Raw genomic sequence first — 27,943 nt, 5'->3', positions numbered from 1 at the left:
AATAGAAAATAATAGAGTAAAACAGAGTAAAAAAGAACAGAAAAGAAAGGAATAGAATCAATTGGAATAGAATAGAATAGAAAATATTAGAATAGAGAATCAAAGCATAGAATAGAATAGTATAGAGAAAAATATAATAGAACAAAATAGAAAGAATATAACTGCCTTCCGAAATTCAAATTTTGAATAGAATGAATTTGAACAGAATACATTAGAATAGAATATAAAACAACATAAAAGAATAGAATAGATTAGAAAAGACTAAAATACTTCACAAAAAAATGTGAGCTGACTTATGGTGAGGGGAGTAGTGATCAATAAATTTTGCTGAAATAGAAATTTCCAATATGGTCGCGCAACTTTTCATATAGTCCATATATCATCAAAAACACATATGGATTGTGGATTATGGATTGGAATGTTACAATTGTTTTCAACTCCATTGGAATTATTCTTTAATCCATTAGAATTATTTTCAAATCCACCAAAATTATTTCAAGTCCGTTCGAAATTTTAAACTCAGTGGAATTTGAATAAAAGAAATGAATTCCGAAAATTGAATTAAACAAATTTAACTAATCAAACAAAACAAAATTAGTCAAATAAGGAATTGAAACAAAACAATTTTTTTTGATTTTGCACATATCTAGAGGTAGCTATGTGGATGCACTGAATCGCACATCACACTTCCCCCTACCGCAGCCGGAAATGTAGTGCGGACGGAGAGGTGAATTGATACGGCTGCTCTGCGATTTACCGACTGTATACCCCCCTCCCCCCAGTCACATCAAGCCAGACTTTGAAATCGTGCGACTTACAGTGAAGTCGCACGATTTCAAAGTCGGGAGACATGCCGATTTCAGGTGCGATTTGTAAGACATCTGATACAGATGTCTATGCAAATCGCATCAAAAGTAGTGCATGTACTACTATAGAAATCGGTGCAGCTCTGACCAAGTCGGAACCACACCAATATGACCGCTGTAATTATGGACAATAGGGTGCGACTTGGCATATGGTTTGCAAGTTGCATGGCATGTGACCAGGGGGTTAAGAGGTAAGGAGGATAGTAAAGGAGAAAAAAAAAAATAACGACATATAGAAGATGCAAGGAAACAGTACAGCAGATAGAGAAGAATAAAAACAGATAGAAAGGAGGCCAAACTCATGAACAGTGCTTCCGAGTCACAGAAAGTGAGAAATGAGACAATACCTTTAAGTATATAGGAGATGTTCAGAAAAAATATGATGGGATCACAAAAATGAAAGCTGGACACAACACTTATGTTAAGGAAGAACGTGATGTAGCAAAGCTTTGAAACAATCACTTCTGTTCAGTCTTCTCAGATATACCGTATTTTTCACTCCATAAGACGCACCTAGGTTGTAGAGGCAGAAAACAGGAAAAAAAATTCTGAACTAATGGACTGCAGACATAGTACAGGGATGACCAGAGACTGCGGACAGCACAGGGATGACCAGAGACTGCGGACAGCACAGGGATGACCAGAGACTGCGGACAGCACAGGGATGACCAGAGACTGCGGACAGTACAGGAGATGACCAGAGACTGCGGACAGTACAGGAGATGACCAGAGACTGCGGACAGTACAGGAGATGACCAGAGACTGCGGACAGTACAGGAGATGACCAGAGACTGCAGAAAGCACAGGGATGACCAGAGACTGCGGACAGTACAGGAGATGACTGCTGACCTTTGGGGAGGGGGGGGAGCGGGTACCTGAATTTGACAGATACCCGCTCCCACTTCCGCGGAGTTGTTCTTTCATCTTACCTGTTCCTCTATCCAGCCGCGCGCTGTCTTCCCGGCGTTCGGCATGACAGCCGGGTGCCCAGTGCACATCAGCGAGAAGCACTTGCGCTTTGTGATTGGTCCGGCGGCTTCTGGGATCTGTCATGTGTCCCAGGTACCGCCTTACCATTCACAAAAAGCACTGCTTCTTGCGCATGCGCACTTGGCACCCGGCTGTCAAGCCCAGCGCCCACACTACAGAAGCTGGGAAGACAGCGCGCCACTGGATAGAGGAACAGGTAAGGTCAAAGAACAACTCCGCGGAAGTAAGAGCGGGTACCTGTCAAATTCAGGTACCCGCTCCCCACCTCCCCAAAGGTCAGCAGTCATCTCCATAAGGTCCCGCTGCAGAGCTGAGCGGCTGGCCCGGTATTCTGACACGGCCGCGGTGGAAATACCGGACCGGCCGCTCCATATTCGCTCCATAAGATGCACTAACATTTTCGGGGGGAAAAAAGTGCATCTTATGGAGCGAAAAATATGGTATATGACAAAATCTAATTTGGTGATCATATTAGTTCTAGAAGTAAATGTTAATTTTCAGGATTTCTAGTAACAGAGGAACTGGCACAGTTAAAACTTAATAGAGCAATGGTATTCATCCCAGAGTCCTATGAGAACTTCAAGGTATAATAGTTGCCATTGGCTCCCACTGTCAATCACAGCCAGTAAGCCAATGAGAAGAGAGTGTCAGGCGGGGCCAAGCTGTAGCTCTATGTGTCTAATGGAGACCTATAGAGCCTGGCTCGGAGCGAGCACACACCAGTGTCCCTAGTGGCTTGTTATTGGTGGCACATATCAAGGAGGAGGAGCCAATAGTGCCAGTGGGGAACCCAAATCCATTGCACAGAGCAGGTAAGTATGACATGTTTGGGTTTTTTTTTTAAAAGCCAAACCTTTAATATCACTTTAACTGGTTTTTTTAAAATCAATTTATTCTAATAGGAGACGTTTCCCATGACTGGAGGACAGCTAATATTATACCTATCCACAACAAAAGTAGTAGGGAAGAAGTCAGTGTTTAACATCTGTTGTAGGTATATTAATGGAATCACGTCTACAAAAAAAGAAATCATTGATCATTTATTCTCACAACTTGCTGAACCTGAAGCAGCATGGCTTTATTGAGGGCAGATCATGACACTCCCATTTAATTGAATGTTTTTACTATATCACAGATGTTTTGGACTAGGATTGTGCTGTGGACATAGCCTATACTGATTAAGCAAATAATTTGATACAGTTCTATTTAATGATTTAATAAAAACATTGTATAAACTTGGCCTTAACCTTTGGGTGGTTCAGTGGACACCAGTGGAGACAAGTCACTAATTGAGTACCAAAAAGCTCTTTACTAGGTCCTGATCTATTAAATCTGTTTGTAGGTGATATAGCCAAGGGTTTAGTGGGTAAGATATGTCTTTTTTGATGATGACACAAAAGGGTGTAATAGGATTGATATCCCTGGAGGTGTCAGTAACATGGGAAATTATTTGGCATTGGTGGATGTAATGCCTATGAAATGTGCTGGCCTTGGGCCCTTTGTTTCTTGGGGGGATTTTTACAATAAAGCATCACTGCCCATATGCCAGAAGCACGGGGAATGACATTGATGGCATTTTCTAGGCTAAGGGAAACTTATAGAATCACAAGACATTAGAACTGCTTAAACTAGATAAGAGTTGTTTGTGAGTTGTTTGTGAACTTGTAAATGTTTAAGTTAGAAAAGATAAGAAGTTGTTTATGTAGTTAGAAATGTTTACTGGTTTGTGCCATTAGGATTGGGGGTATTAGATAAGAGTTGTTTGTCCAGTAAAGTGACTGGGTGTGATTCTGTTACCTCAAAGAATCTTTTCAGTTTTTTTGAGTAAACGCTTCCAGAAATGGGTAAGGCGCCACCCATATTAGAAGTGTGGCCAGAAGCACTGAACCAGAGTATTTAGGAGAGGCCTGGACACTATGAGATCAGAAGCCCTCCTATGCGAAAGGGGACGCTCTAATGCTGGGACTTTTGCCAAAGCTGCATGGACTCATCAGTCTCAATCGTGTCCTAGGCTTCTCCACGATCTCCTGTACACTGTGGTTTTGATGAGGTCTCTTCCTTCCCTTCTTCCTGTAGCTTTGGTAATGTATTAATTCTATGCTGTGACGCTGTCAAAAGATGTGTTTATTTTATGCTGTGATACTCACACTACAATTAGTGTGTGTTATTATGCAGATTGTGATGACCATAAGATATATCCTACTGTGTGTTGTGTGATAATAATAGTGGAGGTTTTGACAGTGCAAGAATACTGCAGTTGGATTCTGTGATTTCTTGGGGTGCTGAGTGAATGCTGCATGATGTGCCAGGGCAGCTTTACACTTGGTAGTGTGCCTCGCACGTGCTTAGAAACAATGGTGTATGTGCTGGTTGATCGTACCTATGTATTGTGTGTGACTTGTGCTTGTTTTTTGTGTTCAGCCTTACATTACAGTGGAAGATTGGCCAAAGCAATGGAAACATGTGGCCAGGGAGTGGGAAATGCAAATAGAACTCTAGGGTGTGTCACTAGATGGGTTACTAGCAGGAGGAAAGCGGTCCCCAATCCCCTTTATAGATCTTCAGTTAGAGTTTAGAATACTGTGTCCAGATCTGGAGACCTCACTTACAAAAATATATTGATAAGACAGAATGAGCCCATAGACAGGCAACAAAAATGATGATGGTTTTGGGGATAAAACATATCAAGAAAAATTTCAGGAACTTAATATTTAGAGTCTTGAGGAAAGAAAAGAAAAGGGAAACATGACTTTGAAATGCATTATCGGTGCGAATAAAGTTCAGGATGGCAGTATTTTCAATATGATGCTAAGCTTAAGAAAAAAGGGAAGTTGACCTCAAACTAAATAAATCAGTGGTGCTCCAGATGAGCAGAGACGAGGAAGATAAAATAAAAAGGGGGTAAAAAGCCACAAGAGAGATCCTTCAAAGTATTCAGTTGAACATATGGGAAAGGTATGGGAAAAAGTGTAGTAAGCATATACTCACATTCATAAGGTTCCTGAATACCCTTCCTAGGGTCAAGCAACCTATTTTAGCACATGTGGAGAATATAACTGTCTCCATGCAGACTGTGGGTGGTCCTACTGAATGCTTGTAGGAATTTTCCAGAAATTCTTGCACCCTGCTAGGTTGTGATCAGATCCGGTAAAAAATAAAAGATAGAATAAGGCCCCAAATTGGAACCAGTGTGTGGTCAGCAAAGGTGTCCATTTAATAAAAAGGTGCTTCCAAGTGGATTATTCAGGAAGATTGGTATTTATCGATCATGAAAACAGGTTAAAACACCATCAACATGTTTTGTGGCTCTTTAGTGGCCACTTTGTCAGGAAAAGATGTACAGTACACTGCATACAAAGGTCTGATGATCTGTGATTTTTATGTTTGTCCCTACAGTGTAGGTAACAAACAGATATAGATAGAGTGATAGTGGTTTTCATCTTTGTTCTATGAGAATCAGCATAGTGTTATATCAAATTATCTAGAAGGGACTATCTCTGAAAAAAGGCGGAAAATATGATTTATTTATTTATTAAAATATAGATTCTTATTTAATGAACATAAAGAGTTACCTTTAATGGGTGGGATCTGTGTGCATTCCTTCAGCCCAGTGTATACTGTGGGCTCTGCACATTTCCTGTTAATATTGCCTGCCTGTGCAACCAGGGTACCTGCCTCCCACGGTGTGAGCATGTGCAGAGAAACAGCTTGAAACCAATTGGCGCAACCAATACAGGGAACTGGATACTGTTTACTTGAAAGGGAAATTCTTGCAAAGTAATTAGACCATTTATTTCACAAGAAGGGCTGGCTAATGAAAGTTTGTACAGGAGGTGAAAAAGGGATGAACAGTATTATCTAAGGGGGAAATTTTGGCCCCTAAAAAAGGAAATATGGAAGCATTTCTGTAAAAAAATAAATAAATACATACAATTTTACATAAATCACAAGTCCTATGAATCAGGATCATTAGACAATTGGTGTACAATTTACTACAGGTAATGCAATGTCTGTTTGACAAGAAGGTGATAGTAAATGATATATGTTTCCAGGCCTACAGTAATGGCCAAAAATATTGGCACTCCTGCATTTCTGTGTGATAATGCGCCACTTCGCCTAGAAAATTGTTGCAATTACAAATGTTTAGGCACTCTCATGTTTATTTCTTTTGTTTGTATTGATATGACACAGAAAAGTGGAGAAATAAAAAGCCAAATCTGACACATTCCACACAAAACTCCAAAAATGGACTGGACAAAATTATTGGCACCCTCAATTTATTATTTGGTAGCACACCCCTTGGAAACATAACTGAAATCAGTGTAACCCTCAGTAAGTTTCTTACACCTCTCTACTGGAATTGTGGACCACTCTTCTTTCGCCAACTGCTCTGGGTCTTTCAGGTTGGAAGGGTTCCTTTTCCCAACTGCTGTTTTGATATCTCTCCATAGGAGCTCTATGGGATTGAGATCTGGACTCATTGCTGGTGCAGTTCAGTACTCTCTAGCGCTTTGCCTGAAACCATTTCTAGGTGCTTTTTGATGTGTGCTTTGGGTCATTGTCCTGCTGTAAGACCCATAACCTCTAACAGAGACCCAACTTTCTGACACAAGGCCCTGCATTGCACCCTAGAAGTCTTTGGTAGTCTTCAGATTTCATAATGCCATGCACACGGTCAAGACATCCAGTGCCTGAAGCAGCAAAGCACCCCCAAAACATCAGTGAACCTCCACCATGTTAGGGACTTTCTTTAAAGGCCTCATTGCTTTTTCTGAAAACAGTAGAATGATGGACTTTACCAAAAGGCAGTAATTTTATTTTGTCTGTTCACAGCACATTTTCCCAAAAGGATTTTGGCTTCCTCAGGTTAGTTTTCGCAAACTCCAATCTGGCTTTTTTATGTTTCTGTGTCAGCAGTGGGGTGTTCCTGGGTCTCCTATCATAGCGTCCCATTTATTCAGATGGCGACGTATAGTGCGAGCTGACACAGCTGTACCCTGTGCCTGAAGATCAGCTTGAATGTGTGTGGAAGTTGATCAAGGTTCTTTATCCACCATTCAAACAATCCTTTGTTGCAATCTTTGATCAGTTTTTCTTCTTTTGTCTACGACCAGGGAGATTAGATACAGTGCCATGGGCTGTAAACTTAACAATGTTGTGCACAGTAGGCACAAGAATATTAAAATCTTTTGAGATGGACTTGTAACCTTGAGATTGTCCATGCTTTTCCACAATTTTTGTTCTCAAATCCTCAGACAACAATTTGTTGCTCTTTCTCTTCTCTATACTCCATGTGGCACACAGAGACACAAAACAGAAAGTTTGAGCCAATTTTTCACCATTTTAACTGGTTGCCGGTGTGATTTCTATATTGTTAGCACTTGTTAATTGATACAGGTGAGTTTAATTACAAATTACAGGACCATCACAAACATGGAATGCAATTATTTCTTATAATTTGTAGAAAATACTAATAATTTTGTCCTGTTCATTTTTTGGAGTTTTGCGTGGAATGTGCAGATTTTGCTTTTTGTTTCTTCACTCTTTTGTGTCAAAACAATACAAACAAAAGAAATAAACATGAGAATGCCTCAACATTTGTAATGGCAACAATTTTCTGGGTAAAGTGATGCATTATCTGACAGAAATGCAGGAGTGCCAGTATATTTGACCATGACTGTGGAGGCATAATAGTGAATTTATAGCATAATAATATTGAACTCCAAGATCACAGTCTTAGTATGTATCTCAATACAATCAATGTGAACCAGCCCTGGATCTTCATATTGTTGAGTAGGGCAGGGAAGAAGCCGATTGATAGAATTTTGATCCATGTACGGCCGACTTTAGTATGGAAAAAGAGAAGGTCCTCAAACATTTTTTATTAAGAATAAATACTCAAGTCCTAGACTTTTTAGGTAGTTATTTTGGGTTTGTCAGCTCATATAAATGATGCTGCTGATGTTCAAAGGTTGTTACAAATTGAAAAGACAGCAAACAGAAATGTAGTCCCTATTATGAATGATTTCCTATATTCAGACATCAACTAGGCCATTGAAGTTCGGAACTTTCGTATTTGATGTGAAAAACTGGAAACATTTGGGTAGCAGTGAATGCACTATGGTAAAATTTGAGGTTTGGGGTTACAAAAAAATAATCTTTTGGAAAGTAAAGTTTAAGCAACTCAGAGAAGCACTCTAGAGTAGAATGTACTGTTAGAGACATGGAAAACAAAAGGGAATTTTTACAGAATATGTGACACAAATACTGTAGAAAATACACTGCTGTGGGAAGAAAATCTCCTGGAATAAAAGAAAACATGTATGGCTTTGTAGGGCAGTTTTAAATATGAAAAGGCAAAAAGGCATACTAGTTTAATCCCTCAGGGTTGAGGTTACTAATATTTAATTAATGAAACATAAGGAATGTAATGAAAACGGCATAAAAGTTAGTGAAGACTGAATCTTAGAAAAAACAGATTGTCTAGGATATAAAATTACATCTTCTGGGGAAAAATATTTTCGATACTGTACAAGCTAAGATAGATAGCCTATAAATGTGTGCACTACGTGGGGATGGCTGTTGCATAATATAAAAATCCTGTTGCATGCTGGCTTCTACACACAGTGCTGGATTTCCAGGTGTTTGCCCTTTCACAAAAACCATTGTATTTTTTTTTTACAAAATATAAAGCATTCAGTAAATGGAGACGGAGAGGGGAAGAGTGGGTATGAAAAATGAATTCTAAGATTATATTTAAAGCAATAAGGAGCAAAATATGGAAGCATTGAGATATAAGCACAGTGATTTGTAGCAATAATTATAATGTAATGCATCTACTCTCTATGAATATCTCTTGAAGCACTCACTAAGTAATATGTGTAGCCCTTTGTTTATGTCAGAGACTGCACTTGAGGCCCCCTGTATCAAGAAAGAAGGCCGCCATTAAGCTAGGCTGTATAAATAGCATTACACCCTTTATATCAAACTGGATACATGGAAATAAATTGCAACCTTGTACACATGTGGAAATGTGTGCTTATTCCCATTTTTCCATATACAAGTCTCAGCTAAAGAATGCTTGTCTGCTCTGCTCAGGTATGAGCTGTACTGTCTGTATGAGTAGTCATGGATGGGTGGGCACAGGTTTGGTTTGCAGATTTTTCAAAGCGTTGAATGTGGGTAAAGTTGCCATTTTACATAATAGTCACTTTACCCCGGAAGACAGTAAATGACATTGGTTATTGTCATCCATAATAGATTCATTATCCTAATTATAACAATTTGCTTTAACCTCCCTGGCGGTATTCCCGAGTGTAGCTCGGGGTAAAGTTTCAGTACCAAAAGCGGTAACCCCGAGCTACACTCGGGCTTACCATGCGGCGTTGCACAGGGATTCCCTACAGCGCTTACCTTGTCCTTCGCTCCCGCGATGCTTCCCCTGCAGCGTCCCCGGCCATCTCCTCCGGCCGATGCTGGCATCCGGCTTCTGTGTTCTGGTCCCTGTGACGTCGGGACGTACGGGCGCCGGAACCGGCGGCAAATTTGAAAATTTTAAAAAAATGACATTTTTTTAAAAACGATTATTTCATAGCAAAACATTCCTGTATCAAAGCATTGCACATACATTTTGTCCCTAGTGCTTTGTCCTGTGCCCTGCCTCCATTTTGACTGTTCTTTCTGCCTGGAAACTTAGAAAAGTCCACGGCGTCCAAAAAGCGTCCCTTTAGGTCAAAATCGGTTTTAGACCGGCTAGAGAACAGAGATAGTAAATCAGAACCACTTGCAGAATTGAGTGATGATTCGTGGGGGAAATTCGTCAGACACTGAAAACGATTTTGCGACTTTGCTCAGTGATGTGCAAACTTGGCGCTATATTTCAAATTTCAGTGTTTTTGGTTTGATTATATTATTAAATTAAATTTATTAATTATTTTTTTATGAGTATTTATTAAGTAAGTAATTACTAAGAATTGCAGGCCTACAATACATAACACCAAATTTCCATGCAAAAAATACCCACAGTTGATCCAGAGGAAGGCAAAAAATCAAGCAAAGCATAATCCAATTTGCTCCTGCTAGGAAAAATTTCCTTCCTGATCCCCCGAGAGGCAATCGGATATTCCCTGGATCAACTTTACCTATAAATGTTCGTATTCAGTTATATTCTGTGTATCTAAAAAAGAATCCAGGCCTTTTTTGAAGCAATCCAGTGAGCTAGCCAGAACCAACTCTTGAGGGAGTCTATTCCACATTTTCACAGCTTTCACTGTGAAGAAACCTTTCCGTGTTTGGAAATTAAATTTATTTTCCTTCTGACGTAAAGAGTGCCCCCTTGTCCTCTGTGTTGACCTCAGGGTGAATAGTTCTACACCGAGTTCACTATATGAACTACTGATGTATTTATACATGGAGATCATATCCCCCCTTATGTATTATATATGGTGATCATATCCCCCCTTTACGTATTAATCATGGAGATCATATCCCCCCTTATGTATTATACATGGAGATCATATCCCCCTTATGTATTATACATGGAGATCATATCCCCCCTTATGTATTATATATGGTGATCATATCCCCCCTTATGTATTATACATGAAGATCATATCCCCCCTTATGTATTATACATGGAGATCATATCCCCCCTTTATGTATTATACATGGAGATCATATCCCCCCCTTATATATTATATATGGTGATCATATCCCCCCCTTATATATTATATATGGTGATCATATCCCCCCTTATGTATTATACATGGAGATCATATCTCCCACTTATGTATTATATATGTTGATCATATCCCCCCTTAATCTCCTCTTCTCCAGAGAGAATAAATTCAGTTCCTCTAATCTTTCCTCATAGCTGAGCTCCTCCATGCCTCTAATCAGTTTGGTTGCCCTTCTCTGTACTTTCTCCAGTTCCCCAATGTTCTTTTTGTGAATTGGTGCCCAAAACTGAACTGCATATTCCAGATGAGGTCTTACTAATGATTTGTACCGGGGTAATATGATATATCTCTCTCTGAAGTCTATACAGTAAAGGTTTTTTTTATCCCATTAGGATACCCTGTTGGCAGATTGAGTTTATTAAACTAATACTCATACTTGTAAAATACACCAGCTTTTATTTTAATGTAAAAGTTTGATAGGTAGCAGTTATATCCTTGTGTGTTCAATACGTATTCATAGATTGATCTTTAGTGCAGTAGCTGTTAAGTTGATGTCACCAGCCGATCTAATTCTTTCCATGATTTCCTATTTCAGTGACATTTTATCATGTCAAACAGGTCACAGTCCTGGAGGTGATAATACAACTAAACAATCAAGGTTGCTGCCTTTGCGTTCCTGTTTTACTAAAATGATGTGATACAGAAAGCAAAATATGACGCTCTATCATATATGCATCATGTAGCCAATGTTCTGTACCCTGAACCTCACAATTCTCATCACAAATAGCCAACCAAGAGCTTACAAGGCTCACTAGTCACAAAAGCTTTGCCTTTCACCAGTTTTTTACCCACAAATGTGACCATAGAAGCAACCCTTGGGCATTCTGTTATATACTATACAACTGACCCCACCATCAACATAAGACCTCCCTAGCAACAATAGCCCCCCCCCCACAACAATAGATCCACCCATCAACAATAAATCTACCAGCAACCACTGCACCCCATGACCCCTCGCCATTACAAACATTACATACATTTAGTGCTGGAGATGGGGGAACTGCGTTCCTCCGTGTTCCTGCTGAAAAAAAAGCGCTGTACTATCACATTTAGTGTTTTGTGTTATAGATTGTACTTGATGAACATCAGTTCCAGAGATATGCCCATCTACCTTTTATGGGCAGTACACCATTCAGACTTCTCACATTCATTCCCACATTGACTCTATAAATTAGATAAACATAGACAGGATCCTCCCCAATAAAATGAACAGAGTGGAAGTGTGTCACAGTCCCTAGAAGCATCATAGAAGTATCCTGGCACTGTCCCCAGTTTGGTGATTCATGCAGAGGAAATGTTCTTCTGGCACACACTCAATGGGGTCCCATAACTGGCAGCAACTGCTGACAAACCACAACGATGAGACGCGATGGGTAGATAAGATAAATAGGCGCATACCGGAGTTCACTTGGAAACATTACAGATATAACAACATTGTTTATAGGTTATTTCAGTGAAGATTTCATTCAACTTGAGATCAGTAGTAGTAATTTATTTTATTATTTATTTCAGGTACTTATATAGTACCATCAATTTACACAGCACTTTACATGTATATTGTACATTCACATCAGTCCCTAACCCTCAAGGAGTGTACAGGTCCCTAACTCACATTCATACATACACATACTAGGGCCAATTTAGACAGGAGCCAGCTAACCTACCAGCATGTCTTTTGAGTGTGGGAGGAAACCAGAGTACCCAGAGGAAACCCACGCAGGCACAGGGAGAACATGCAGCCTCCAGGTTGGCAGTGCCGTGGTTGGGATTTGAACCAACCCTAGAGCTGTCAGGCAGAAGTGCTAACCATTCAGCCACTGTGCTTTCCCTTCAACAATTGCTTCTGTTTTACAATTCTAGAATGTTTCAGTATTATGTAGCAAAGCCTAATAAGTAGGACCTACGTGTGCTCCCTCCAGTCACCAAACAGTCCTTATAGCAAGGAGAAGATATGAAAATTAAAGACTGTGTCAGAGAGTCCCCAACATCTAACCTGTACTTATGTTTTTTAGTTTTGAATGGAGTAGAGCAGGATTAGATGATACCCTGACCATGCTAGGAATACTCGCCCTGTTTGTCCCTGCTTCTCTCACTTTAAAAAGACTATTTCCCACATGCCTAACCTACCTTCCAGCCAGGGCTCCTTTTCCATTCACAGAATGTAAGCCAAAAGCATTTTATAAAGAAGCCTTCCTAAAATCTTCTACAACCTGTGATGGCTCCATCCTGAGTTATTGTAGGGATAGAGCAGATGTTGGGACCAGGACCACCTGTTTTCTGGGTCGTGATTGTGCCTTGTGTACTCTCTTTTGTTGCAGTCACTGAGCTCATCATAAGCAAGTGAGAGAGTGCACACCATGCATGTACGGCTCAAAGGAACAGGACAGCACTCCTCCCTATGGCACTGGGGTCCCAACAGCTGCTCTGTCCCTTCAATAACTCAGGACAGAGCCATTACAGGCTGTGGAAGATTTCAAGAAGGCTTTGTTTTAATGCAGTTTTGGCCTACATTCTTTGAACCGAAAGGGAACCTTGAACCTTTAAATAAAACCCTTCTTTTTTTATCTCATACCTTATTTAAGACCCATTGATGTCATCACTGGGTCTCTATGTCTTTCTATGCAATTCAGGCAGATTATGGCTAGTCCGTGTAGCTGACAGGGTGCTGTACATAGCTTCCTGAAAACAACCCACCCTCTTGATGCAAGCACTGGGCTGAAACTTGGGATGAGTTATGCAAGTATCAAAATGTATTGATGGGTGATTTTCAGCCTGGAGGAATGGGCACTCCTAGGCAGGCTGAATTTGCTACCATGTGATGCTGAGACTCCATTATTGCAAGAACTGCAATCTAATAAGCCTGAATTTGCATAGTCTTCGGTGACAAACACTTTACTGCATTGTAAAACACCTGCCACCGCAAGGACTCACAGAAAACAATTGTTTCCTATGTGCCCCACTCACACTGCAATGCAACCTGTGTTGGTTATGTGTTACAGAAGACACTGGTAGTGATAGCAGAATTCAGACTTTACTTGTGTGGCTTAAGTTACAAACATACAGAGCACATTTCACAGCAGACTGTATAACAGCAGACATATTACAGACTCATTACTTCCTGAAGAGATGATAGAGAGAGGGAAGAACAAACAAGTTTTCAGATATACACAACTAGTAACCTTTTAGTGTATAGTGCCATCTACTGGTCAAGTGATATTAACACACAATACTATATATAGTACATTATAGTACATGCTGTTGCATTCCCAACACCCCTTCTCAAGGGCATGTGCATAATTATATGACATTTAGTCTCTTTTGTAGAAAACAATAACGTTCCCTTGGCAAAGGTTTGGTGAGTGCGTCTGCAGTCATCTCCTCTGATGGGCAGTACTGGATGTCGATAACCCCTTGTTCTTGCATGTCTCTAAGCAGATGATATCTTACATCAATGTGCTTGGTTCTTGGGTTAATCTTCTCAGAGTGTGTAAGCTTTATGCATCCCTGATTGTCTTCAAAGATGGGTGTGGGTTGTGACATATTCAATCCCATGTCTAGTAGAAGTTGACGAATCCAAATGGCTTCTTGACATGCATGTGCTTCTGCTATGTATTCCGCTTCAGTTGAAGAGAGTGCAACAGTCACTTGTTTCCGACTAGACCAGCTTATGGTTCCTTGTCCATACTGGAAGATGTAACCACTTGTAGATTTGCGGTCAGTGGTGTCTCCAGCCCAATCGGCGTCCACATATCCAATCAGTTTTGGGTTTGATGATGCTGAAAGTTGCAGCTTCATCCGATTTGTTCCCTTTAGGTACTGCATTACCCTCTTTACTGCATTCAAGTCGCGTTGACACGGCGTTGTAACTTTCCTGCAAAGTATTCCCACTGCTAGGGCGATGTCTGGTCTTGTCACAGTGGCGATGTATAGCAATTTTCCGATTGCCCTGCGGTAATAATCATTGTTAGGTAACAAGTTTTCTGTTCCATTGTTTTTTAGATAATCTGGTTCCATTGGTGTTTTTGCTTCCTTTGCATCTTGCATGTGAAACTGTTCTAACATTTCTGTAATTTTCTGACTTTGGTTAAGAAGATAGCTTCCATCCTCTTCCCGCTCTATTTGAATTCCTAGGTAGTGAGTAATGTTCCCCAACTCTTTAATTTCAAAATTTTGTTTCAGTTTGTGAACTATTTGTTCATAGTCCCCTTCTTGTTCAAAACACGTCAAGATGTCATCGACGTATATTAGGATGTATGTCCATTTGTTCTCTTGATTCTTTGAATACAGACATGGATCTGCTTTACTTTTTGAGAACCCTTCTTTTCTGAGTATTTCGTTCACTTTTTCATTCCATGCTCTCGCCGCTTGCTTGAGCCCGTAGATGCTCTTTTGCAGTTTGCATACAAGGTTCTTTTCTTTCTCAAAGCCTGGTGGCTGTTCCATGTACAGATCCTCCTTGATGTCTCCATACAAAAAGGCAGTTTTGACATCTAGATGCTTTACTTGCATTCCCTTTCCGGCAGCAATACTAAGGAGTGTTCTTATGGTAGAATGTTTCACAACTGGAGCAAATGTCTCATCGTAATCTTCTCCAAATTTCTGGGAGTATCCCTTGGCAACTAATCTTGCTTTGTATCTATAGATGTTTCCTTCTGCATCATATTTCACTTTAAAAGTCCATTTGCTTCCGATGGTTTTGCGACCAGGAGGGAGTTCTGTTAGTGACCAAGTTTTATTTTCTTGAAGTGATTTTATTTCTTCTTCAGCTGCTTTTCTCCACTGATCGGCTTCCCTTCTCGGCAAAGTTTCTATGTCTTCCCAGGATGTAGGCTCCTGTGTTTGATGTGTTTTAGCAGCGTATGATAACCTGCGGGGTGGTATCCCTTTTGTCAATCGTGAGGATCTTCTGATTTCTTGTTGTTCAGTGGGTTCTATTGGCTCATTGATTGTAAGTTCCACTTCTTCTTGTTCTGGCTCTTGTCCTGCTTCGCATAAATCAGTGTCTCTTGCCGATTCAGCGCGTAAATCCTCTCCACATTTTTCAAGAATTGTATTATCTGGTGCTTCACTTTCATCAAAATAAACACTGCGGCTTACTGTGACCTTGTTGGTCTTTGGACAAAGGATTCTATATCCCTTACTCTGCTCACTGTAGCCAACCAGAATGCCTTCTATGGCTTTGTTCTCCAACTTGGAGCGTTTCTGACTTGGAATGTGGGCATATGCTTTACAGCCATATACTCTGATATGTCCTATGTTGGGTTTTGATCCATTCCACATTTCATATGGTGTACTCTCAATAGCTTTTGATGGGAGCCTGTTTTGTAGGTATGTTGCAGTCATTATTGCTTCTCCCCAGTATTTGTTAGGTAAGCCAGCGTCCGTAATCATACATCTGGTCATTTCTACAAGAGTGCGATTCTTTCTTTCCGCTACATCGTTTTGCTCAGGAGTGTATGGTACGGTTGTTTGGTGTATAATACCTTGTTTCTTTAGGTATGATTCCATCTCTTTATTCATATATTCCCCTCCATTGTCAGTGCGTATTATTCCAGGTTTCCTTTGAAACTTGTTGCTTGTCATAGCTACAAACTCTTGAAGTTTTTCTAATGTCTCACTTTTGTGCTTCATTAGATACGTTATTGTGTACCTGGAATAATCGTTGATGAAAGTCAGTAAATATCTGTTCCCGCCAGGTGTGATGGTTTTCATTGGTCCGCACACATCACTGCGTATCAGTTCCATGGGTTTAATGGTTTTACTCTGACTGGTCTGTGGAAGAGGGGTTCGGGTGGCCTTTGCTTTGATGCAACACGTGCACTTGCTGAGTGTGTGGCAAGGCAATATTTTCATGTCTTCTGATAGACCTCTCTTTGCAAAGTCCTTTATAGCTTCTGGGTTTCGATGCCCCAGTCTTCTATGCCACAGGTGGATGCACTTGTCATGTGGGATATGAGTTGCCGCATTAGCCTTCTCACTTTCAGTGATGAGTTTGTACAGATGTTCATTTAATCTTCCTCTTGCTAAAATTTGCTTTCCATTTTGAATTGTGCATTCATTATCTCTGAACTGGACAGTGAGTCCATTGCTTGCAAGGGTTTCAACTGATAGGAGGCTTCCTTCTAGGCTTGGAACATATAGAACATTCTTTACAAGGATGCTCTGCTTGCCCCCTGATGGCGTTTTGCAGTTCAGAAATCCCTGACCATTACCTTCTGCTGTAATACTTTTCCCATTTGCTAGGAAGACTTTATCTTTTACACTAAAATCAATTTCTGCGAAGAATGTCTCGTCGCTTGTCATGTGACTTGTTGCCCCTGAATCAATGTACCATCCATGTGAGGTACTATTCTGAGTCACTTTAAAAGTACCACTCCATGATGCACTTTCATTTTCTTTCATGACTGCTTTAGCTCTTTCTCTTGTGGGTAGCTCCCGCTTTCGCTGCTCAGCTTACCAGATTGAACAGTTCTTTTTCAGGTGACCAGCCTTTTTGCAGCGAAAACATACCCTGGTTTCTTTGCTTTGTCTTATGCCTTCATGCACCTTCAGAGCTGCCTCTGGTCTCTCGTTCTCTTCACTATGCAAATTTTCCTTTCTTCTGCTGTATTCATCAATTAATTTTCCCTTAACATATTCTAGCGTCAGTTCAGTTTCCGGTCTAGTTTCTAGAGCATTTATAAGGGCACTGTATGATTCTGGAAGGCTGCACAGAAGTAGCGCCACAACATGGTTGCATTTTATTTCTTCACCTATTGCACCCAGCTGGTCCACAATTTCTAGCATAGCATTTACATGTTCACCCATTTTCTGCCCTTTTTCCAGCCTCATCTTATACAGTTTGCGTAGCAGATATAGTTTCCTGTTTAGGTTTGCACGTTCATGCAGTTTCTGTAATGCAGTCCACATACCTTTAGCTGTGTTTTCTTTCCTTATATGAATGAGTTGATCGTCCTCCACTAACAGGCTTATGACTGCTTTTGCTTGCCTGTTTTTTCTGTCCCATTCTTCCGGGTTGTCATTGGGTCTGTGTGTATCTAGTACCTGCAACAAGTCATCTTTGGATAACAGCATTTCAAGCTTAAACTTCCATAGCTGGTAGTTGGTGTTGTTGAGCTTTGCTATTGTAAACTTCATATCTGAAGCACTTGCCATCTTTCAGTGAATTGGATTGTAAATGCAGCACTTACTTGCTTGTAGTTTTCCTTTTTTTAGTGTCTGGAGCTGGGCCCATAACCTGTTGGTTATGTGTTATAGAAGACACTGGTAGTGATAGCAGAATTCAGACTTTACTTGTGTGGCTTAAGTTACAAACAGACAGAGCACATTTCAGCAGACTGTATAACAGCAGACTTATTACAGACTCATTACTTCCTGAAGAGATGATAGAGAGAGGGAGGAACAAACAAGTTTTCAGATATACACAACTAGTAACCTTTTAGTGTATAGTGCCATCTACTGGTCAAGTGATAAGAACACACAATACTATATATAGTACATTATAGTACATGCTGTTGCATTCCCAACAACCTGGAGCTTCGCTAAAATGCACACATGCTGCATTGTATTGCAGTGCACTGTGCCAACTCGCATGGCAATGTACAGAACTGCATGGCATGTACATAGGGAGCAGTGGGGTGCATGATTCAGCACATTAAACAGGCTCCCATTTTTGTTCTGTACTAACTTCATGTGAAGTAGGGATGGACTGATACTGTTTTTTTACTGGTGAGTATGACTACTGATACATTCAGTCAAGTACTTGTCGGTACCGAGTAACAATACTTTGCGGTGTGATTTGTATTAATGGACGCAAACTGCACCACAAAGAATAGCATGCGATTTGAACAGAAATGTGATTCCTCACTGTTCCTGTGTAAACCCAGGCTTGTCATAGCATGAGTTCATACAGGAACGGTGCAGGAAACCTCCCCACAGGCATCCCATGCTGAGTGTCAGTGGTAGGAGAGGAGGGAAAGTGGCAGGGATTTCAAAGCTATGACAAGCCTGGGTTCACACGGGAGCAGTGGGGAAACCACGTTATTTGGACAGGAATCACATTTCTGTTCAAATCGCATGCTATTCCTTGTGGTGCAATTTGCATCCATTAACACAAATCGCACTGCAAAGTATCAGTTAAGGTATCGGGAGTATTTTCAGGAGTAATCCTGAAAATACTCCGTATCGGAACCAATACTGATAGGTTCATGCCTAATGTGAAGTGTACAAAACGTACATTTCACATAAAGTTTGTACAAAACAAAAAAAGAGAGCCTGTTTAATGCGCTGAATCGTGCACCACACTGCTCCCCACCACAGCCGGGAACACAGGGCTGCTGGAGAGGTAAAGTGCTCTGGCAGCTCTGCATTCCCCTGTAAAGTCACCTTGACCTGTTCCCAACAGTACTATAGCCGAAGGACAGCTACAGAGTGGTTGTGGAATCCTGGGACGACGTCCATGGACATCATTCCAGAACCCGGCACGCACCCGGCGCCGCCGTAGATCGTTGTGTCCTACGGACACAGCTGATCACGGGGTATGGTAATAGGCCAATCACAGCAGCGTTTTACAACGTGATCAGCTGTGTCCAATGACACAGCAATCAGCGGGTAAATATAGTTTCCGGTTCTCGGCTGCACTTTCCTCACGCTGTCACAGTTGTCAGCAAAGGGATCAGCACTGATCTTCAGGGCCCTGATGATCAGTGCCCAGCAGTGCCACCCACCTGTGTCACCCACCTGATTCCAGCAGTGCCGCCCACCTGTGCCCTGCAGTGCCACCCACCTGTGCCCATCAATACCACCCACCTGTTCCACTCAGCAGTGCCACCCACCTGTGCCCATCAGTGCCACCCACCTGTGCCCATCAATACCACCCACCTGTTCCACTCAGCAGTGCCACCCAACTTTGCCCTGCAGTGCCAACCACTTGTGCCCTACAGTGCCAACCATCAGTGCTGCCCACCAGTGCCACCCATCAGTGCCATCTATCAGTGCAGCATCATCAGTGCCAGCTCATCAGTGCCGCCTATCAGTGCTGCCTATCAGTGCCACCTCATCAGTGCCCATCAGTGCTGCCTATCCATGCCACCTCATCAGTGCCCATCAGAGCTGCCTATCTGTGCCCATCAGTACTGCCTATCAGTGCAGCCTCATCAACGCACATCAGTGAAAGAGAAAAATTACCTGTTTGCAAAATTTTATAATAGATACATAATAAAACTTATTTTCAAATTGTTTGCTCTTTTTTTGTTTATAGCGCAAAAAATAAACCCCCCAGTGGCGATTACATACCACCAAAATAAAGCTCTATTTGTGTGAAAAAAATGATAAAAATGTCATATGGGTACAGTGTTGTATTACTGCCCAATTGTCAGTCAAAGTGTGACAGTGTTGAAAGCTGAAAATTGGCCAGGACAGGAAGGGGGTATAAGTGCCCTGTAGGCAAGGGGTTAAATGAAAGGAGCATGCCAGGGCCAGTTAAGCTGGGGAGGAAAAGGTTAGATGGACACCCTCCATTGAGGAATTAAGGTGGGCTGTACTGTATTCGCTGCAGCCTCTATTGAACACTGTTAGAAGCTTACAGTGTGCACTTAAATCAGAGTAAACATTTTCAGTACAGAGGAGCCTGTACAACTGTGCAGGTGGAGGTAAGGCTGGAGTGAGGCAGTAGAGAGAGCTTAAAGCGATACTAAACCCTGCATTCACTGAATCTGGTCGCCCACAGTACACACAACATGGAAGTGCAATTATTTTAGTAAATATAAACTGCTAAATCCCTTTCCTCATCAGCAGTTAGAGCAGTCTTGTGACTTTAGCTGAACACCGATTAAAGCTTGTAGGAGGAGTTTTCTTTCTGCTCTAGGAGGATGCAGAACCCCTGACCTCTGTCTGGACAGTGCTGATTGCTCATGTGCTGATCACATGCACCCTTCCAAGAAAAAAAAAACCTCTCTAGCAATACACACCAAACTGAGCATGTGCATGTATCTATGGGTTCAGTCTGTATCAGGCGGTCATTTCAACAAAAGGAGGGGCAGAGAAGTCAGGATCAAACAGCTTTTTTACACAATGCAGAGGATTAACCCCTTAGGTTCCACAGTGAGTATAACAATCATGCTTTACAGACTGATTTTACTGTTGAGGGTTTAATAACACTTTAAAGAAGTTCTCTGATCACAGCATACATTCTCATTTGTTTAACGTCAGCATTTGTAATAGAAATACAAACAATTTTTCTTTTTGACAATCCAATTTTAAGCTCACATGAAAAATCTCCTTTAATGCTGTGAGTGCTGCCTGTCTGCTGGCCAACTCTTTCCACAACCTCCTGGATTCCCTGCATGCTTTGCTGTTTGGTTGCAATTTCTCAATTTGCTGCCAGCAAGCAGTGATTGCTGTACTGACTCCGCCTCCTGAAACTCCTCCTCTCAGCACCTCTGTTGTTCAGAAGGCAGACTCTGTGAGATGTGTGACACAGCAGTGCCTACACACAGGGCATAGTGACTACACGTCACAGAATTCACGGAAGAAAATGTATGGGGATCTTCACAAAGTAGTTTACAAACTTCCAAGATCATTTAGATTAATACGAGTAAAAAATAAATAATTTAAATTTAATATGGAAATAAATCTATGATTTTAAGTTTTGAACATAGATACTATAGTCCAAGAATCATGGGCCTTTCCTTAATAATATGGTCAGTTTTTCATGTATATTTGGAAATTCTATTAATATGACATACACAATATTGCCAAAAGTATTGGGCCAGCCCTCCAAATCATTAGATTCAGGTGTTCCAATCCCCTCCATGGCCACAGCTGTATAAAATCAAGCACCTAGGCATGCAGACTGCTTCTACAAACATTTGTGAAAGAATGGGTCACTCTCAGGAGCTCAGTGAATTCAAGCGTGGTACCGTGATAGGTTGTCACCTGTGCAATAAGTCCATCCATGAAATGTCCTTGCTACCAAATATTCCATGGTCAACTGTTAGTGGTGTTATAACAAAGTGGAAGCAACTGGGAATAACAGCAACTCAGCCACAAAGTGGTAGGCCACGTAAAATGACAGAGCGGGGTCAGCGAAAGCTGAAGTGCACAGTGCACAGACGTCGCCAACTGTCTGCAGAGTCAATAGCTAAAGACCAGATTAGCACAACAACAGTGTGTAGAGAGCTTCATAGATTGGGTTTCCATGGCCGAGCAGCTGCATTCAAGCCTTACATCACCAAGTGCAATGCAAAGTGTTGGATGCAGTGGTGTAAAGCACGTTGCCACTGGACTCTGGAGTGATGAATAACACTTCTCTGTCTGGCAATCTGATGGACATGTCAACCCGATAGAACACCTTTGGGATGAATTAGAGCGGAGACTGCGAGCCAGGCCTTCTCGTCTGCCTGATCTCACAAATGCGCTTCTGGAAGAATGGTCAAACACTCCCATAGACACACTCCTAAACCTTGTGGACAGCCTTCCCAGAAGAGTTGAAGCTGATATAGCTGCAAAGGGTGGGACAAATCAATATTGAACCCTATGAACTAAGACTGGGATGCCATTAAATTTCATGTGCATGTAAAGGCAGGCATCCCAATACATTTGGCAATATTGTGTATCTAAATTTTGCAAAATCACATGATAGGTCCCTCATAATAGCTCTGATGTTGAGAATGCAAGAAATAGTGGGGATCTAACCAGGGGCGGTCTGACCATTTGGAAACTCGGGCACTGCCCAAGGGCAGGGGTCAGTAGGGGGCCCCATGAGATGCCCCTGGTACCTTTTTCATAGACTTTTTTGAGTTTGGGCAAGGACACAGGGGCCCCATGATCCCCTATTGCCCGGGGGCCCCATGAGTTGTCAGTCCTCCCCTGGATCCAACACTTCCGGGTCCCCATTGACAGCTTTCCCGGTCTTCAAAGCTGGGAAAGAATGTAATGCAGTGCAATGTGCTCTGCATTACCATTCATTGGAGTACAGTGGAGACATGCACGGTCTGGACGGTGATGGTAAAAAAAAAAGTTAAGTAAAAAATTGTTTTTTTAATTGTAAAAAATTCCAAAAAGTTATGCAGGCCATAGATGGGGAGAAAAACGGCAGATTTTTCTTTTAAAAAACGAAAAATCGGTCGTTCAAGCAGCCGACGTTACCATCAATGGTAAAAAAAATCAGCCGATTTTCATCCCGTCTAGAGCCGGCAAAAAGTGTCCCTGCAGAGAGCTCTGCTATTTCTTTGACAGTTCTCTGACAGTTCCTTGACATTTACAGAGGTTGCAACATTGTATCTATTTGTTTCCATTTAGGATACAGATGTTTTTATTCGGAAACAAATAGATACAATGTTGCAACCTCTGTAAATGTCAAGGAACTGTCAGAGAACTGTCAGAAATAGCGGAGCTCTCTGCAGGGACACTTTTTGCCGTACTGGAATTCCTCTAATTTTTCATTCTTCTTCTTCTTCTTCTGCTTCATCATCCTCCTCCTCTTCTTCTTCTTCATCATCATCCTCTTCTTCTTCTTCATCATCATCCTCTTCTTCTTCTTCATCATCATCCTCATCCTCTTCTTCTTCTTCATCATCCTCATCCTCTTCTTCATCATCATCCTCTTCTTCTACTTCTTCGTCCTCATCATCATCCTCTTCTTCTTCTACTTCTTCCTCTTCATCATCTTCATCCTCTTCTTCTTCTTCTTCCTCTTCATCATCCTCTTCTACTTCTTCCTCTTCATCATCATCCTCTTCTTCTTCCTCTTCATCCTCTTCTTCTTCTACTTCTTCTTCCTCTTCATCATCATCATCTTCTACTTCTTCCTCTTCATCATCTTCATCCTTTTCTTCTTCTACTTCTTCATCTTCTTCATCCTCTTCTTCTTCCTCTTCATCATCATCATCATCCTCTTCTACTTCTTCCTCTTCATCATCATCATCCTCTTCTTCTACTTCTTCTTCATCATTGTCTTCTTCTACTTCTTCTTCCTCTTCATCATCATCCTCTACTTCTTCATCATCTTCATCCTCTTCTTTTTCTTCTTTTTGTCTTCCTCTTGCAGGTCACTGCTCATGCGCAGATTTTTTATCGGTAAAAAATCGGCCGATTTGCCCATTATTGCCGCGAAAATCGGCCGATCGGCAAAATCGGCCGATTTTTTTCCAACTTTACCGAAAAAAAAAAAACGGCCAAAATACCGAAAAACGTCCAACCAAATCGCCCACTAATGATCCGAAAATCGGCCGATTTTATTTTCGGCCGAAAAATCGGCCGATTTTCAACCCATCTATGGCCTGCACTACACCCAAACACATAACCCCTGCCTCCCTAAAAAATTTTTGAGGCCCCCCCTACTCCCACATATACACACACATACAAACAAACACACATGGCAGGGCACCTATGCGAGAAAACGTCAATTATGATACACATTACATATCATGCCAGAATGAGAGCAATAATTCTAGCATCAGACCTCCTCTGTAAAGCTAAACTGATGACCTATAAGGGGCTTTAAAAGTGTTGCCTATAGAAAATATAGGGTACTAAAGTTTGTCATCATTTCACAAGGGCACGCAAATTTAAGGTTTGACATGTTGGGTATCTATTTACTCGGTGTAACCTCATATTTTATATTTTACAAAAAATTGGGTAATTTATTGCCTTCTTGTGCCATAAAATTAACTTAAGTGTGTTTTTTACTGAAATTTTGCCTTTGCAGTAATATCGTGTGACATAAAATGTTTGAACTACCACTATTTTATTCTCTAGGGTGTCTGATTTCTGAAAATTTTGCATGTTTTCTGGGGTTTATGTTATCTTCAGGCCTAAAGTGATTTTTTTTTAAAACGCAAAATGGGCTCTTGCAGCGAAAGGGATAAATGATAAGTTCACCTTTGGGAACACATTACATGTTACACCCACCTTTAGGGTGGAACATGTAACATGTTCCAGCTCTTGCAGCAGCTCAGCTATCCAAGCCCTCTGTGTGACAGCAGTACGGGGAGAAGTTACTTGCACCTGGCTGTCACTTTTTGAAAATCATCAGTACTGACATCCTTTGCGACTGTCGGCTTGTAGTTCTCAATGAACTACCACTGCGCTGTTCAGCGCTCTGGTAGTTCATTGATTGTTCCTGTCAGTGTGAAACTGCTTGCCTGTTTGGGGTCTGGACAGACAGTCTGCAGGAGTCCTGCATTGCACCTCCAATCTGCTGATCGCTGGTGCAATGCCTTCCAGGCTCCTAAAAAAAAAAAAAAAAAATTAAATGAACATTTTTTTACCTGATTCATTTTTTTAAAAGGTGAACTTATCCTTTAACAGAGTGGACCCTGGAGCATAATTTGGCTGCTCAGCATGCACTTGTATTGAGCACTGACGTGCTCCTGTGTGCAAAGGTAACCTGAGGGAATAATTTTTTTTTTTCTCATTGGGGCTGGCACCTCATTTGATCGCTCAGCTGAGCGTTAAGAGTGCGTGGAACTCCCCTTTCTCGATGAGTACCCAATCAGTGCTCATTACACTGCAAGGTCTCTCCCCTCCCTGTTAGTCCCCGAGTGCGGTGCTGGAGACAGACACGGAGGTAAGTAGGAGATAAACAGCACAATATTAAAAATATTAAAAGTTTAAGTCGCAATGAAGCCCCTTTCATTTTTGAAAGCCCCAGACATTCTTAATAGCACCTCATTTTTAAATATGGCTTTGGTTACATTTGTTTTTTTTATCAGGACAAGTAGATTGTCACAAGAGATAAGTAGATTTGGACTGCGAGTAAGTGCCTTGGACAAGTACGTTTTTTAAAAAATGTCCATACTCCTGCAATTATATTGGATGTGTTGGACTTATATATGCATTATTTGCACTTAAGGGTGTTATGTACGTTTTCTTAACTTAAAAGTATTGCACAACAATGTTTGCTTTTTTGCTTTTGGTAAAAAAAGAGCATTGGCTTTTCTTAGCACCAATGTGTCTCTTGTAAAGGAGGAAGGCTAAATCTCACACACAAGGAAGAGGAAATATCTTCACATGAAGAGGAAAGAAAATACAGAAAATAACATAGTCCTAGGTTGGTCACAGGATGGCAGCATAATAAAAAAACAACCAGAAAACAACACAGACTGTATACACAATTCAACTGCATTTTCTATGTACTGCGGAGGCAGCACAATTGTTTCTAAGCAGCATTCTAGGCAAACCTAGTTTAACCTAACTCTATGAGCGTATTGATTTTGTAATGGACAATAATACACACTAGGATGTATTTTTCTATACTGTTATTGATTACATGCCATCTTTGTATAAATATCTCGCTGCATACTTGTATATTTAAAATAAGAAGTAAAATTAGTTAAATAACAAAAATTGCTGCAGTTTGCTAGAAGCTGAACATGTAGCTCCTGTGTTTTTTTCAGCCTCGTCAGTTATTAATATTATTATCATCATTATTTTTTTTTTCTTTATTTATAAAGTGTTGATATATCAAATAACATACATCAAGTAAAGAATTAATGAAGGGGTACAATTACAATCTAAATCCAAACTAACAGGTTCAGAAAGAATGTGTATAAATAAACAAAACAATTCTGACAGTTACCCTGTCTAGCCCTCATGCATTTATGATCTTTATAGAGGTCTGATATCTCTGGTAAGAGGTTGTGTTTAGTGTTGGAACACAGGAGTGATCACATAGCATCCAATCAGCATTTTCCCACCTGTGGATGGACTTTATTTCTATTGTGGAGGTTTTTTTTTATTTATAGTAATATATTTGTTTGTGATTGTGGGACATTATTTTATATGAATGCATTTTTATTCACTGGTTTGTTCACCATTATATATTTATTGAGACATTATGTACTGAGTTATGGTATATTTTGGTTATCAAATCCACTTTTGTTGGTTCATATATGTTTAAAGGGGAAGTGCAACAGGTTGTATGTATAGATGGTTAGAAACAAGACATGTGAGATGGGGGACCTGCCCAAATGAGTGTAAAGTCTAAGAAGGAAGATATCAGTGTCAGTATATGTTGGTCAACTTGACAAGAATTATATTGCCTATATTATTCCAAGCTGATATTTTCCTGTTGGTAACAAGGAAAGTAAACAGGAGAGGATGAACTGGAGCTAGCTTAACCACTTGCCATCTTGAGGATTTACCCCCCTTAACCACTTGCCTACTGGGCAATTATTCCCCCTTCCTGCCCAGGCCAATTTTCAGCTTTCAGCGCTGACGCACTTTTAATGACAATTGTGCGGTCATGCAGCAATGCACCCATATGAAGTTTTTATAATTTTTTTCACACAAATAGAGCTTTATTTTGGTGGTATTTAATAGCCATTGGGTGTTTTATTTTTTGTGCTATAAACAAAAAAATGCAAAAAATTTGCTACATTTTATAATAGATACAAAGAAAAATGTTTTTCTTCAGACAGGTAATTTTTCTCCTTCACTGATGTGCATTGATGAGGCTGCACTGATAGACAGCACTGATGGACACGGATAGGCAGCACTGATGGGCACTGATGAGGTGGCATGAATAGGCAGCACTGATGGACCTGATAGGCGGCACTTATAGGTGGCACTGATGATGCTTCACTGATAGATGGCACTGATGGGCAGCACTTGTGGGTGGCACTGCTGGGCACAGGTGGGTGGCACTCCTGAGTGGAACAGGTGGGTGACATTGGGCACAGGTGGGTGGCACTGATGGGCATGTGGGTGGCACTGATGGGCACAGGTGGGTGGCACAGGTGGGCGGCACTCCTGGGCACTGATCATCAGTGCCAATCCCTTCACTGACAACTGCCAGTTCTCTGCAGTACTTTCCTCATGCTGTGATAGCATGAGGAAAGTGCAGACGAAAAACGGCAACTGTATTTACTCAGTGATCACCGTGTCATTGGACACAGCTGATCACATGGTAAAAGGTCGCCGTGATTGGCCGTTTACCGTACTCCGTGATCAGCTGTGTCCATAGGACACAGTGATCACAGGCTGCGCCGGATGCACGCCTCTGGGGGCATGCAGGGGGCGGATTCCGGAATGACGTCCATGGATGTCGTTCCAGGATTCCATAACTGCGCTGTAGCTGTCCTTCAGCTATAGCGTGTTTGGAAACTGGTTAACGACCAGGCCTCTTTTTGCTATTTGGCGCTGCACTATTTCAACTGATAATTGCGTGGTCATGCAATGCTGTACCCAAACAAAATTTACGTCCTTTATTTCACACAAATAAAGCTTTCTTTTGGTGGTATTTGATTGCCTGTGCGGTGTTTATTTTTTGTGCTATGAAAAAAAAATACCGACAATTTTGAGAATAAAACGATATTTTGGACTTTTTGCTATTTAACATATCCAGGA

The sequence above is a fragment of the Staurois parvus genome, unplaced genomic scaffold (genome assembly GCF_062004578.1).
Source record: "Staurois parvus isolate SC_StPar_1 unplaced genomic scaffold, SC_StPar_1.0 ptg000207l, whole genome shotgun sequence".
In the NCBI taxonomy this organism is placed as follows: Eukaryota; Metazoa; Chordata; class Amphibia; order Anura; family Ranidae; genus Staurois; species Staurois parvus.
This window is presented reverse-complemented; position numbering follows the sequence as displayed.